The 16,267-nt window shown below is 41.7% G+C and overlaps 1 protein-coding gene across 1 annotated transcript in view; it reads right to left on the bottom strand.

The window, feature by feature from the left end:
• Nucleotides 1–16,267, bottom strand: part of thsd7aa (thrombospondin, type I, domain containing 7Aa) — a 543,974-nt gene that overhangs the window by 427,260 nt on the left and 100,447 nt on the right. The window lies entirely within an intron of this gene.

The following is a 16,267-nucleotide window of genomic DNA, read 5'->3' as shown; positions in this document are numbered from 1 at the left end:
TGTTTTGAGGTTGAAGTTGGACGTAGATTTTGTAAAATGTTTTTATACTATCAGTTGATTGAAAATTGTGTACAATACATTTATATTGCAGTACTAAATGAGACCAACTAAACAGTGTCACTTCATATACATTGCTGGGACAAACAACAGGGGGATTTACTCTGTATCTTACTGTACTGAATCTGACCTGTGAGTGCTTCACCCTGGCACTTGGTTCCCGAAATAGAAATGTGCAATTGCATAGAAATGATGTCTTTCATGCTGATGAGTGCAAAATTCGTCAAAAAGGAAAAAGAAACAAAATTTTATAAAACACCTACATATTTATTATAGTTTATGAAGGTGCTAGGAAAGGATTAAAAACACTATTCAGGCCATTCAAATCACCCCAAACACTCCATACTCATGTACATTATTATCCTTTATCCCAAAAAACTTTTCACCTTCCCCTTGTATCGTACTATTCAGATATATCAGAATACCATTCAGTTTCGAGACTTCAAAGGAGTTGTACTGCATCTGAACCATGTGATTAACGTGAAATGTTACTGAACAAAAATACTGGGATGTGAACATTAAGTAATTAAAGCAATCTCTGTCACCACTTTCCACCCCAGTCACTCAGCTTCAGGAAAAGATTCTCTTTACCCTTTAGCTTCTCTTTAGTTACCTTCTCACTGAGTTCATCATGTATTCTTTGTTCATGAAACTGTTGTCACTGGTGGAAGGGTCAGCAACTAGAGGAACAAATTTAATATAATTGACAAAAGAAATCAGAGGGTAAATGAGCAGAATTGTTTTACATAGTGAGTTGTTAGGATCTGAAATCTACTGTTTGAAAGAATGGTGAAGCAGATTCAACGGTAACTTTAAAAAGGGATTTGGATATATAAATTAGAAAAGGAGAAAAATGCAGTGCTATGGGGAAATTGCAGGGGAGTGAAACTAATTGGATTGCTCTTTCAAAGAGCTGGCAAATGCACGTTGGGCCAAATGGCCACCTTCTGTGTTATGAATCAAAGATTTGTGAGGATGCTTGTTCCAGCTTGCCCCATTCTCAGTGTAAGGATTTTTTTAATTATTATTCATTTGTGGGATGTGGGCATTACTGGCTAGGCCAGCATTTATTGCCTATTTCTAGTTGCCCTTGAACTAAGTGGCTTGATAGGCCATTTTTTAAGAGTCAACCACATTGTGGTGGGTCTGGAATCACATCTAGACCAGACCAGGTAAGGATGGCAGATTTCCTTCCCTAAAGGACATTAGTAAACCTTGTTCTTCCCCTTAGGAATTCAACACAATGTTTCCATTTTCCATAATGGTGGTATCTTTTAATGCAAATGTTCATGGAGTTGTGATTTCTTACAGAGATTCACATTGATCCTCTTGTTTTTCCACAGGATGTGCTTTATTGTTGCTTCTTGTAATCATCTTTTACATAGTGTCCAGTCTTTCTTGGATTTCTCTCAGCTTCAATTTGTAACCCAGATTAATTGCATTCAATGATGTGATAGCAGAAAAATAAAAACAATCCAGAATATATCTTCATTCATTGCCATTTTAAGCAACCTTTGTGTAGTGGAACTTTGTGGCTCTATCACCTCTTTGTATGCTACAGGGTTTGCATAACTATATATTTTTGAAGTATATACGCAAGCAAACCTTATTCAGCAAATATTTTATGCTTTGAAATTAATTTCCAGATGACATATTATAGTTTTCAGAATTGATACCATACATCAGGGTAGGCGTATTGTAAAATCATATGATGTGGTAATGACTTATCCGATTGTTAATAGCTAAGGATGACACTTTAATCCCTTTTACTGCTTTTTTGTATTGCAGACTTATAATTACATATTGATATCTAAATCATATATAAGAAATCTCTATAATGGCAAATTGAATCCTGAGATTATGAAGCAATAATTATACAGTTTCCAATTTTTAAAATTCCCACTATGCAGCTAAATAAGAACGATGCTGTTAATATGACACAAAGTAATGACCATGAAGTCAATTTTTAAAGTTTGTTCACAATCATTTGAAGGTATGTATCGATATTAATGACCTCATCAGTATTTTCACATTACAGAATCACAGCATTGTTACAGCATAGAAGGAAGCTATTCGGCCCGTCATGACTGCGCCGGATCTCCGAAAGAGCAGTTTACCTAGTGCCACTCCCCGGCCTTCTCCCCCTAGCCCTGCACAATCTTCATTTTACGGTAACATTCCAATTCCCTCTTGAATGCCTCGATTGAACCTGCCTTCCCCACACTATCAGGCAGTGCATTCCAGATACTAACCATTCACTGCATGAAAATTTTTTTCATCCTTTTGCTATTGCTTCTTTTGCCAATTATCTTAAATCTGTGTCCTCTTGTTCTCGATCCCTCCACCAATGGGAACAGTTTTTTCCTATCTACTCTGCCCAGACTCCTCATGATTTTGAACACCTCTATCGAATCTCCTCTCAACCCTCTCTTCTCCAAAGAAAGCAGTCCCAACTTTTCCAATCTATCCACATAACTGAAGTTCCTCATTCCTGGAACTATTCTCGTGAACCTTTTCTGCACTCTCTCCACATCTTCCCTAAAGTGTGGCACCCGAACTGGACACAATACTCCAGTGGAGCCCGAACTAGTGTTCTATCCAAGTTTAACGTAACTTCCTTGTTCTTGTACTCTATGTCCTTGTTAATGAAGCTTAAGATGCCTATGCTCTATTAGCCACCTCTCAACCTGTTCTGCTACCTTCAATGGCTTATATACCTATACACCCAGGTCCCTCTGCTCCTGCACCCCTTTCGAATTGCACCCCTTATTTCATATTGTCTCTCCCTTCTTCTTGCCAAAATGGATCACTTCACTCTGCATTAAACTTTATCTGCCACTTGTCCGCCCATTCCACCAACCTATGTCCTTTTGAAGTTCTACATTTTCCTCCTCACAGTTCACAATGTTTCCAAGTTTTGTCTCATCCACAAATTGTGCAATTGTGCCCTGTACACCAAGGTCTAGGTCATTAATATATATCAGGAACAGCAAAGGTCCTAACACTGACCCTTGGGGACCTCCACTCCAAACCTTCCTCCAGTCCGAAAATCATCCATTAAGTACTATTCTTTTTCCTGTCGCTCAGCCAATTTCATATCCATGTAAAAAAAGACTGCATTTTTAATTCACTTTCAGATTCTTCTGAATACAATTAGCTCATTTCATTCTAACCAAATTCAATGACTAAAAAAAAAGCAGTTATGCTCTGTCGTGTTAAATACTAAATTGAGTCTGGCTGTTTTCTCAATACTTTTGCTTAAGGCACAGTGTAGTCATTTTGAGTTCCAATATTACTCACTGAAATAAACTCACTTGATCAATGAAATTACTTTAACTGCACATCTTCCATCAAAAGGCATCTTCCTTCATTGCGGGTGTATGTTATACTGACGTCAGCAGCTGCCCTTACCGTATGCAAGAGTTTAAAGATGTTTGTATTTCTATAGTTTACAATAATGTACAGTAACAGCCACTACTGAACACCATTTTGTTCAATATTTCACATGAATTCTATTAAACCATATTTTTGAAAGAATTAATCATTTGACAAACTTCAGTAGAGGAAATAAAAAGTAAAATTGAAAGAACGAATATGACTGTGCTTTCACAACAAACTCTTGATGATACAACAGAATAAGGAATAAGTCATAGTCAAGATATATGTTGCCTCACAAGATTTCAGTTCAAAGGTGGACATTCATTAGTCACCTTTATAGGCATTCTGCCAAATTATTTTGTCGCAAAAACAAGGATTATCCCTTTGATTTTTTTAAATTCTCAATCTAGTTTTGCTTCAGGCATGCTGGCTGAGCAGATGCCAACTATTGATTGGTTTTGTCCTATTGATTTCTTACCCTCCCTTTCCGCAAACTGTTCCAGTCTGACATTAATTGCACTAAAGCTCAAAAGACATATTGCACATGCGACGTTCTGTTGAATGTGTAGGAAAGAACGTATTCAAAGGTGTTCAGCTTCATTGGAGAACACTAATAGGTTCAGTCCCAAAGATACTAGTGTAAAGGGCAATTTCCCAGAATTTTACCTGCTCAGCTTGACTTTTGGACTTAATCTTTACTGTGTGTGTGTAAAAGCTTACAATTACTTTATAATTTTATCAAAAGGATGCAATACAGCTGCAAAAGCACATTTCTTAAAACTGCTCAAATGGATCCAGTAAATTCAATTTTTATACTTTGTTTTGCCCGTTCCCTTCTCAGGTCTCATTCTAATTTCTCCTGTAAGCCTCCAGCTAAGGTACATCTTAATCAGATTTGTGGGCCCAGCTACACTTACTCCACTCGTTTACCAGTAGGAGGTATGTCCAGATCAGAGATGAATAGGGACAACATTCTCCTAAGCAATTTGTTTGCCCTTGGGAAATATTTTGCATTCTCTTGATGGAGATGTTACGTATGTATTCCATTTTGAAACTCTGGGGCTTTCTTGATGGCTCAGTTGGTAAAATCACTGCATGATGTGAGATTGGGAAATGTTGTCAAGAAAGTTCTTAGGTTTGAGCTCTACTCTATGCTCATCACAACTACTTTGGCTGTTGACTATAATTTGCATTATTGACCTGGGGTGATGAAAAGTGAAAGAAAATCTAGCAGCATTTCCACTTCAGATTGCTCCCCAGTGACCCCTATGATGCATAATAATGTGAAGGATTGAAATCTTAAAATTATGCTGTGGGATAATAGCTTTAACAATGCTTTAATCTGAACAGCCTGATGTGCTATTTTAATGAAATAATCATATAAAATTAAATGCGAATAAGAATTTTAGGAGAATGTATGTGTTGTTATCTCACAGCGTAATTTCAAGGCTAAAGCTTTGTTTTCTTCAGCACATTTTACTTGACATTAACAACAATAACTTTCATTTATATAACACCTTTAACATAATAAAATGTCCCAAGGTGCTTCACTGGAGCGTGATAAAACAAAACATGACACTGAACCACGTAAGAAGATATTAGGTCAGATGACCAAAAGCTTGGTCAAAGAGGTAGGTTTTAAGGAGTGTCTTAAAGGAAGAAAGTGAGGTAGAGAGGCAGGAAGGTGTTGAGAGGAAATTCCAGAGCTCAGGGTCTAGACAACCAAAGGTACAGCCATCAATGGTGGAGCAATTGCAATCGGAGATGCTCAAGAGGCCAGAATTGTAGGAATGCAGCTATCTCAGAGGGAGGAGATTACAGAGTTAGGGAGGGACAAGGCTATGGAGGGATTTAAGAACAAGGATGAGAATCTTAAAATTGAGACTTTGCTTGACCGGGCACCAATATAGGTCAGCGAGCACAGGGGTGATGGGTGAATGGGACTTAGTGCGAGTTAAGACAAGGACAGCAGAGTTTTGGATGATGTCAAGTTTATGGAGGGTAGAATGTGGGTGACCAACCAGGACTGCATTGAAACAGTCACGTCTAGAGGTAACAAAGGCACGATGAGGGTTTCAGCAGCAGATGAGCTGAGGCAGGGGCAAAGTCAGGCGATGTGAGGGGTTGGAAATAGGTGACCTTTGTGCTGGTGCAAATATGTGATTGGAAACTCATCTCAGGATCAAATATGACAATAAGGTTGTGAACAATTTAGTCTTGCACAGTTACCAGGGAAAGGGCTGGAGTCAGCAGCTAGGGAACGGAGTTTGGAGCGGTAATTGAAAATGATGGTCCCTGTGTTCCCAATAATTAATTGGAGAAAATGCTCATCCAGTACCAGATGTCAGATAAACAGTCTGATAATTTAGCAACAGTGGAGGAGTCGGGAGAGGTGGTGATGAGTTAGAGGCGGGTGTTGTCAGCATATATGTGAAAACAGTGTGCATGTAGCATGTAGATGAGAAATAGGAGAGGGCCAAGGATAGATTCTTGGGGGAGATCATGCTTGACTAATCGAACTGAATTTGTTGATGAAGTGACAGTGAAGGTCGACAAAGGGAATGCAGTAAATGTTGTCTATACTGATTTTAAGAAAGCATTGATAAAGTACCACATAAAAGGCTGGTTAACAAAATTGAGGAATAGGAGGGTCAGTGTCCAATTGGATAATAAATTTGTCTTAAGGACAGAAAACTGTGAATCGTGATAAATAGTTGTTTTTCAGATTGGAGGATGGTAGACAGTGGTGCTCCCCAAGGGTCAGCACTAGGACCATTGCTTTTTTTGCGATATATAAATGATTTAGATCCTGGAATGCAGAGTAGAATTTCAAAATTTGTTGATGATAGCAAACTTGGAGGACTGGCAAACAGTGAGGATGATATGAACCAGCTGTAGCAGGACACAGATGGGCTAGCAGAATGGGCAGACAAGAGGCACATGGAATTTTAATACAAGCAAGTGTGAGGTGATGCGCTTTGGCAGAAGGGATAGCGTGAGGCAAGATAGACTTAACGGCATAGTTCTAAAGAGTGTGCAGGAACACAGGGACCTGGGGTGCAGGTGCATCAATCTTTGAAGGTGGCAGGACATATTGAGAGAGTGGTTAGAAAAGCATATGGGATCTTGGGCCTCATAAACAGAGGCATAGAGTACAAAATCAGGGACGTTATGCTGAATCTTTATAAAGCTCTGGTTAGGCCCCAACTAGAGTACTGCATCCAGTTCGGGTCACCACAGTTTCGGAAAGATGTGAGCGTTCTTGAGAGGGTGCAGAGGAAATTTCGGCCCAGACCAAATTTTGATGGAGGTGGGAACCCCCACCATCCCAACCTATTTTAAGCTCTCTCCACCTCCAAACACGTTGTGGGGAAAAGTATAAAATTCCCCCGATGACTCTTAAGAGGTAACAATGCGGGAGCAGCAAGTGACTAGATTTAGATAGATAAGAATGGAAGAAGGTCCCACCCAACTGGACAACAGTGGAGAGGTGTTGGAGGAGGATGGTGTGGCCAAACATGTCAAAGACTGCAGACAACAGTCATGACAAAACTGTATAGTGCTCTAGTCACACCTTGACCATTGCATCCTGTTCTGGTTGCTGAGACACATGGGAAACATTCAAGTATTGGGGGCAGTGCAGTGAAGAGCTTTGAGGCTGAATTCTAGTGTAAAAGATCTATGCAATAGGAAAAGACTGAATTTTTCAGCCTGCAATGAGACATCTGAAAAGTGATCTCATTAAATAGTTAAGTAAGGAAGTAACAGTTACACAATTTCCTTTAAAGAATCCTTTCACTTTATTTCTGAGATGCTGATGGAATAAAATAGATAGTTAAGGGAATGGAAAAGGTAAACCCAACATGATATTTTAATTTAAAATGTAAGACATGAGGATATACATTTAAACTAGCAAAAGCTAAATTTAGGGCCTTGTCAAGAAAACGTTCTTTACACACAGACTGATCAAAATATGAATATAATTTTAAGCAGCGTAGTGGAATATTTTATGAAACATTTAGATGATGCAATGGTGGTCGTGAGGTGGGGGAGCTTTAGAATTTTCCTATGTGGATGAACAAAGATGGGCCAAATAGCCTTCCTCAGCCGTACAGATCTTGCAAATTGATTATAATTAGATGTTTATTAATGCAAAATAATGAAAAAAGTAGTCCTTTTAGTTTTAGAATTACATCATCACCTGTAATTCCCAATGGAAACAAAATAATCTCTTGCTGATGACACTGAGTTATATAGAATAGTTTTTTCACAAGCATGCAAAGCTTTCCCAGAAGTGGAAAATATCAGTAATGCATCATCTCACAAATGCAAAATATTTTATTTACGCTCTAGCTGTACGGTGCATGGCAGCTCTTCAAAGATACCTTATTTACATTAATTTATATTCATTCTTGAATGCCTCCAATTGTGAAGTATAAATTATTTTTACGAAATTATGATCCAGTGAGTAGTGAGAACGCTGGTCACCCTACAAATTCTAAGAATTGACCGACTATCCCAGTGCTACTTCCAGCAGGAAGCTTATCTGGAGAAAACAAGCTGCCTATGATCTACAATTCTGAAAGCAGTGAGTCATAGAAAAGGTGCTGAAGGTCAGCATGGTCATCTATTTGTGAGTTCAATTACTGAGCTTCATTCAGACTGCCCACTGAGGCTCTAATGATCCTCAAAGGCACAACAAAAGCAGTGCTATGGAGATTGACTACAGTGGAGAGAAGCTAGCGAAGGATGGAATGGTCAACTGTGGCAAATACCGGAAAGGTCAAGGAAGGATAGCAGACTTTAGTCACAGTCATAAAGGATGTCATTAATGACTTTGACAAGGGCAGTCTTTGTGCTGTGGGAGGTGTGGATTCTGGATTGAAGGGATTCAAAGAGGGAATTATGGAAGAGATGGACATGGACCTGGGTGACAACAACACGTTGAAGGGAGGAGATAAAAAGGAGAGATAAGGCTGTAGTTGTAGAGGGCCTAGGAATGAAGGGCAGCTTTTTTTTAGGAGATTGGTGATGATGGTATCTTGAAGTTGGAAGAACTCTAAGGAAGAGAGGGAGCCATTGATAATATCACAGAGCACTGTCCCAAGCACAGGGAGTGGTGTGATGAGAACTTGAGTAGCAAGGAGTTTGAACAAGCAGGAGTTGGATCTCATGGATGAATTTAGGTTGGTGAAATAGATGGGGGTATACTATGGAGAGGTATAGGGTGAGGTAAAAGAAGGTGGCTGAGGAACTAGGTGGATGAGCTCGATCTTTAAGTTGAAAATATTTCTAAATTTATCAAATTTGGTGTGTGAGGTGAAATTGGGAGGTGAAGGGGGAGGGGGGAACCAGCAGAAGGTAATGGAGGAGGTGTTTAGTTATTGAAAATACTTCCTGGGGTAATGCTGGAGTAGTAGAAGGATTTGGGTGAAGAAAGGGGGGCACAATATTATTTTAGATGATTAAGCCAGATCTGACAGTGAGAAATCTAGCCAGTTATGAGCTCGATCAAATAAAAGCAAAATACTGCGGATGCTGGAAATCTGAAATAAAAACAAGAAATGCTGGAACCACTCAGCAGGTCTGGCAGCATCTGTGGAAAGAGAAGCAGAGTTAAAGTTTCGGGTCAGTGACCCATCCTTAAAGGAGGGTCACTGACCCGAAACGTTAACTCTGCTTCTCTGAACTTTATACAGGTTCAGCATAACTTCCATTTATCACACAGCAATACTGATAAGAGACATTAATATATCAGCAGTCCAGACTATTTCACCATCCTGACTGAAGTAGAAATGAGGGCTACAAGAGGCATCAGTAGGTGACCTGCTCTATGAGGAAAATAAGTGAGTTATGGCTAAGCTAATTTTTTTTAAATTCATTTGTGGGATGTGGGTAACGCTGGCTCGGCCAGCATTTGTTGCCCATCCCTAACTGCCCTTGAACTGAGTGGCTTGCTAGGCCATTTCAGAGGGCATTTTAAGAGTCAACCACATTGCTGTCTGGAGTCACATGTAGGCCAGACCAGGTAAAGATGGCCGATTTCCTTCCCTAAAAGACATTAGTGAATCAGATGGGTTTTTACAACCAGCAACAATGGTTTCATGGTTATCATTAGACTAGCTTTTAATTCAAGATTTATTAATTGAATTCAAATTTCACAATCTGCCATGTTGGAATTCGAACCCATGTCGCCAGAGCATCAGCCTGGGCCCTGGAATCCAGTGACATTGTCACTACGCCACTGCCTCCCCTGAATCACATGAGCCTGTATTACTTATTGTATTTTCTGAAAAAAGACTATGGCCCGGATATAACCATAGGCGGACGGGAGCCGGTCACCAACTGAAAAGTCGGTGGCAAACCTGCTTCTGCCTTGCCTGGGGATCCGACCCGTATTTTGCAGGTTGCCAGGCTTCAGCTGGTGTGAGGTGGGACTTCCACCCGCTTGAGGTAGGAGATCCTGCCTAATAGAGCTGCCGGCCAATCAGCGGGCTGGCAGCTCTTAGTCCCAGCAGTGCCGCTGGGAGTGGTGGTCACTCCTGGGACTACAGCCCAGCATGAAGAAAAGCTGTTGGGGAGCCTGGAGCAATGGTAAGTTTTGGTTGCCTTGCTGGGAGAAATCGGTCGGGCCCTGGTGAGGCAAGGGTGGTCAATTGGGGGGAAGGGAGTCGTGTTGGGAATGGTTGGGGTAGCGGGGGCAGCCCTCCAACAGGCACAGGGTGCCCGATCATGAGGGCCCCTCCTCCCCCCAGGGAGGTTCCAGAGTCGCCTGCGTTTGTCAGGCGGCTTCTCTCCAGTCTAGGACACCCACTTGCTATGCGTAAAATCCGTGTGGAGGCCGGCGAAGGCCCTTAAGTGCTTGTTAAGTGGCCACTTAAGGGTCTTGATTGGCCTGGAGCGGCAGGCCGTTTTTCGCCACTGTCACCCTGCATAAAGTGGCGACGGAAGCAGGAGTGGGTTGGGAAAGCCTCCCGGAGCCTCCCGCTCCATTTTACGCCACCCCCACCACCACCATCCTGCTCTTTGGGGTGGCGTAAAATTCAGCCCTATAATCCATATCAATGTTATCTTAACAGTATGCAGTGCTCACGGTGCTTGTGTTTGCATTTTCAAGTACCTAATTTTATACTAGTCACATGAGTAAAAATTGCATTATGTTTGTTTATCAATTCTGGATGCTTAAAAGCATTCAGCTTGCTGTTCTGCTCTTTCAAACACCCACACAGGCCAGTGAAGATTGGGAAGTGGAAAGGGGGCAAGAAGGATGGTATCCGTTACAAATATTGTGTTGTTCAGTTGAAGCATCAAATGAATAAAAGATGAGCAAATTTTCCAAGAATCCTCTTGATTTCAATTTGTAGCCAATATCACCCACCAAATCAAATCATAAACTTGGTAAATTAAAACAAGCAAGAGAGATTAGGTTTTCATGGGGAGTGCTACATACAAGGATAATCTATAGGAGTGCATTTTGCTAACCAGCTGATAAAAGAAAGTGGATTCACTCCTCAACTGAATGAGATATCTCCTTTTCTCTTGCAACGTCAGTCACCTTCAACATGGAGACAGTTCTATCATTTCTGCTGGGGATGAAGTCATTCCACTGGAGATTTATTCCTGCATCTGTGCAAACATTGCTACCATTCACTCAGCAAAACTTAAAATGCCTCTTTGTAATGTGCTTAGGTACAGAACTATTAAGCTAAGACGTCTTAAGATTCAATTCTAGTCCTTCTATATTAGTATCATGACTAAAAATCTACACAATTTCCTTTAACGAGTCCTTTCACTTCACATCAGAGATACTGATAGAAATTCATGCCTGAAACTGGATGACACTAAAGGGTGGCGGTTGTCATTTTTATTGGAAATGTATATTCAATCAAGGGATTATTGCTTGGCTTATTCTGTCAGACTTTGATATCCCAGCAGAATGAATTTCAAAGTATTGGATCATGAATAAACCCATTGTTGGCCTACTATCACCTATTTGCCTCTTTTAATTTCAAATACAAGTCCTCTGTGGACAAATACAAATTTAATAAGGTTTGACTATCTTGCTGTAACTGCTTCCTCTTTAACCTCGCCCTATGTTTTAATCTTAAATGAACATGAATTTAACTAACACATGCAGCCTCCTCTGTGACATTTTCAGTAACTCTATGCATCAAACATACAGAGATTGTCAGCCATTGTCACCATTTGCAATGGTTTCTATATTTGTAAGGCATTTGGATATCTCTCGTATTTTTGTTATGCAGTGAGGCATTTGTTAATATCTCCTGCCTTTCTGTTCATACGTAAAATGTAACCAGTTGTGATGTGGACCAGTGTGTGGAGCTCAGTCAGTGGTAAAAATGTGGAGGCGAAGGACATTGGGACAAAGGGAGAAGTATTCTGACCGAAGACATCATCGCTGGGGTTTGTATTAGACTTTTAAAAATATAAGACAATGTAACTGAACAAGGGCCCTGACATACACACACAGTTAGGCAAGTCAGGACATGCCACTGATGTGGTAGCCTGGGCTGTTAAAACATCAAACAACCTGTCTACAACCACACTCATGGGCAATGGCCTTTTGAAATATGTGTGAATGGTTTCCTTCTTGCCTTATCAAGATGCAGATATCACATCCATGGGTGGTATGCACCTAAGAATGCTGACAGCAGTATATGACCACATGCAGGTGGTCTTGCATAGCCAGGGAGGGATTGATAAGGCACGGAACCCAATCAGATGACCCAATTCAAAACATTACCTTATATGTCAAGGGGCCAGGGTCAGAAAAGGATATAAAGCTACAGCTCACAATGAAATTGTGGTCAGTCACAGGAAGTTGTGCGGGAGAAGTCGTTCAGCGGACCTGACCACCTGGAAATGAGCTCCTGTACGCGGGCCTACTAAGCAACCGGTATAGTAAGTATATACTATTGATTGGTGAGTTAATAAAGGCGTTCCACATAAAGTGGAAATTGTATCCAAAGTCTATTTTGTGCGATTGATACTCAGTATGGGATCAGGACCTTAGAGGGAAGTGAGACCCCCTTTTTAAGAGTCTTACAATTATACTAAATATGATAATGATATCTCTATTTGATCATTCCTATTGCATTATTGGGAAGATTTTATGCCATTTTCATGTAATATTCTAACATTAATATGCCAGATTGTGCTCCTGATGACTCAGTGGTTAAACGTGCCACACAATGTGGTACTAATCCCTGGCATGTACTGAGCTAATTCACCTTAGCTAGTGCAACAATTTGGGTGCTACAACTAGCCTTAGGCTAAGGGAAAAATGTCATAGTTCCGAAGTTTATTCCCCAGTGATCCTTGATGGAAAGTGAACATAGAGTGAGTTTCCATGATCAGTGCTCCTGGCACATGGCATCATGCACCAGAATGATGACAATACGCTTATATCTAATCCTCTTTTTCACATCCTATAGTCTTTCCTGATTCACAAGCTGCAGATGGTGTAAGCATGCACCTCTTACTTTCTGCCCCCTCCCCTCACCACCACCCTACCTTTCTCCTTTCAGATACCAAGAACCATAACCTGGCCAAGCAGTGGTGAAAGAACCAATGATGAAAGAGCAGGAAGACAGTAAAAAAGAAGAAATACCATCACTCACTCTCACACGAACAGTCACCAGCTCAGATACTGACACTGTGTGTACTTTAGAGGATATCTTAGAGGTGGGCTGTATGTGTTGAGACACCAGGCACAAGTGGCTTGCAGCCAAGGCAGGGATAGCACAGTACCAGCTCACCAGAGGGTGAGGTCATCCATGAGTTCTGCTGGAGAGGACTCCAATGAGCACATCAGTGGGGTGGACTACGGAAGAAGGTTAATGGGTATGCACGATGAAATGCTTGGTGCATTGGCAGACATGCCAGAAAACCTGCTGTCACTGTCTATGAGCATGGGGGAGTCCAGCACGGGGCTTTATGCAGAGCTTGGAGCCCATCATTTCCAGTGTGGAAGTGGTGGTCAACTCCAATAGCAGATTTGAGAACCCAACCATGATGTAGCATCCTATGGCCAATATCTTGGGTTCCATTGCAACCCATGCGGAAGCCACCCAATGTCTGGATGCTGCAGTGGAAGCTCAGACCTCTGTAATGCAAGGTCAGCTTGCTGTCACACAAGCACAGACTTCTGCCATCATGACTGCAGATATCAGTTTCCAAAAGGGTTTGCAGAGTGTTATAATGGTCCAGCATTTGTCCTCCAATGGATTACTAGGATTGCTGAGGCAGAGCCTCAGAGAGTGGCAGTGGCTCCATGGGAACCACTATCTTTCCTCAGGATGACACTATTTGTCTTCCCACTCTGCCAGTGCCCTTACTGTTGCCTGTCAGCCAGCCGGCCCAGACTGCCACCGCTCATGCCAAGATGGTGGAATCCAAAGGACCAGAGCTGTCAAGGTCGTCCTTCAAGGTCATCTGCTGGCTCCTTCACTGAAAGTCAGCAGCCATCCTACAGCAACTGGGGTAGCACTGCATAGGAGCATTAGGACAGGCAAAGGGAAGACAGGCACTAAGGGAATGCGCAAGGATGATTAGTTGATACTTGTATGCAATATGGCATGGTTTAAAAGATAAATTTAGCTTGGAATGTTTATTTTGTGTTGGCTTTTATTTTTGCAGTGTGGCCAAGTGGACACTGTAATGGTCAGTAATAGCTGATGACAAGGTCTGTGTCCTCATGATAGCGAGGTTATGCAGTATGCAGCAGATCATCACAAATCTTGACACGTGCTCTGCTGAGTATTGCAGGGCTTTGCCAGAGCAGTCTAGGCAGTGGAAGCATTGTTTCAGCATGCCAATGGTCTGCTCTGTTGTTTCTGTTGCATGCCTATTGTCCACATATGCATGGGTTGCACACCAAGAGTCACAAGCCATTTTGTCAAAGGATAGCCCTTGTCGCCCAGTGGCTGCTCGCTGGTTTATTGTGATGGCTCAAATGCAAATGGCACAACGGACTACTGCGAAATGAAGACATCATGACTGCTGCCAAGATACCTGCTATTGACCCGCATCATATAGGAACATAGGAAATAGGAGCAGGAGAAGATCATTCGGCCCATTGAGTCTGCTCCACCATTCAAGCAGATCTTGGCTGATCATCCACCTCAACGCCATTTTTTCCCACTATCCCCATGTCTCCTGATGTCATTAGTATCCAGAAATCTATCGATTTCTGTCTTAAGCACTGAGATGCAGAGGGATCTGGGCATCCTAGTGCATGAATCACAAAAGGTTAGTATGCAGGTTCAGCTAGTAATTAGGAGAGCTAATAGAATGTTATTGTTTATTGTGAAGGGAAATGAATACAAAAGTAGGGAGGTTATGCTTCAGTTATACAGGGCATTGGTAAGACCACATCTAGAGTACCGTGCGCAGTATTCATCTCCTTATTTAAGGAAGGATGTAAATGCATTGGAAGCAGTTCAGAAAATGTTTACTAGACTAATACCTGGAATGGGCAGGTTGTCTTACGAGGAATGATTGGATAGCTGGGCTTGTATCCGCTGGAGTTTAGAAGAGTAAGAGGTGACTTGATTGAAACATATAAGATCCTGAGGGGTCTTGATTGGGTGGATGAGGAAAGGATGTTTCCTCTTATGGGAGAATTTTGAACTAGGAGTCACTATTTAAAAATAAGGGATCACTCATTTAAGACAGAGATGAGGAGAATTTCTTTCTTTGAGGGTCATGAGTCTTTGGAACTCTCTTCCTCAAAAAGCAGTGGAAGCAGAGTATTTACATATTTTTAAGGCAGAGGTAGATAGATTCTTGATAAGCAAGGGGGTAAAAGGTTATTGGAGGTAGGCAGGAATGTGGAGACGAGGTTACAATCAGATCAGCAATGATTTTATTGAATGGCGGAGCAAGCTCAAGGGACTGAGTGGCCTACTCCTGCTCCTAATTCGTATGTTCATATGTATGTATCTCAAAGTTGATATGTGGCACCTGCAAGGTAATGTCCATGCAGTCAATGGCACCCTGCACCATGGTGAAGCCTGCAATCTGTGTAAAGCTGCATGCTTTCTCCGTCTGATTCTATCTGGCAAAGTAGAATGAAATGCATTTATCCCTCTTGGAATACAGGGCCTCAGCGACCTCCCTTATGCAACAGTGGATGGTAAACTGGGAGATGTTGCAAATATTACCTGCTTCAATCTGAAAGGAGCCCAAGGCATAACAGTTTATGGTCACGGTCACCTTCACAATCACTGGTAATGCTGTCCTTGCCCTGCTCTGAGATGCAGTTCTGGCTGCAGCAGATGGCAGATTTCAGTGAAAATGTCCTTACTGAAGTGCAGACACATGACGCACTGTTCCTCGCTGAGGTTCAGGTAGGTGAATTACTCCCTGAACACCCTGGGAGGATATAGCCTCCTGCTGACAGCTGTTCTCTCCCTCCTCTTCCTCTCCCTTTCAGCAGCCAGTCCTGTTCTGTGTGGCCTCTGTTTATTTTCTCTGTTATGCAGTAGTTCAAGGGAAATGCATACTACTGCACCTATGTCAGGGAGCAAGTGGTTTGTGCAGAATCCTTGAAGTCAGAACAAAGTCCTTCAGCATGTGTCACATTACTCTCTGTAAACTTTATCAACTTTATAGAACTCTAGAAACCACCAAGCACGTCTACAATCACAGCAACAGCCAATAGAAATCAATCAGCAACTAACTGAAAACAGCACTGGTGGGGTTCATTCCTGCTGCTGAACACCTGATCAGCTATGTGTGTTTAAGGGACAATATTAATGGAACGCTGAGCTCCAAAATGTTAGTGCTGGCGTCAAATCAGCATTATACA

Source organism: Heterodontus francisci, chromosome 2 (assembly GCF_036365525.1).
Source record: "Heterodontus francisci isolate sHetFra1 chromosome 2, sHetFra1.hap1, whole genome shotgun sequence".
NCBI lineage: Eukaryota > Metazoa > Chordata > Chondrichthyes > Heterodontiformes > Heterodontidae > Heterodontus > Heterodontus francisci.
The sequence above is the reverse complement of the archived record's forward strand: the minus strand, read 5'-3'. Positions and strand labels throughout refer to the sequence as shown.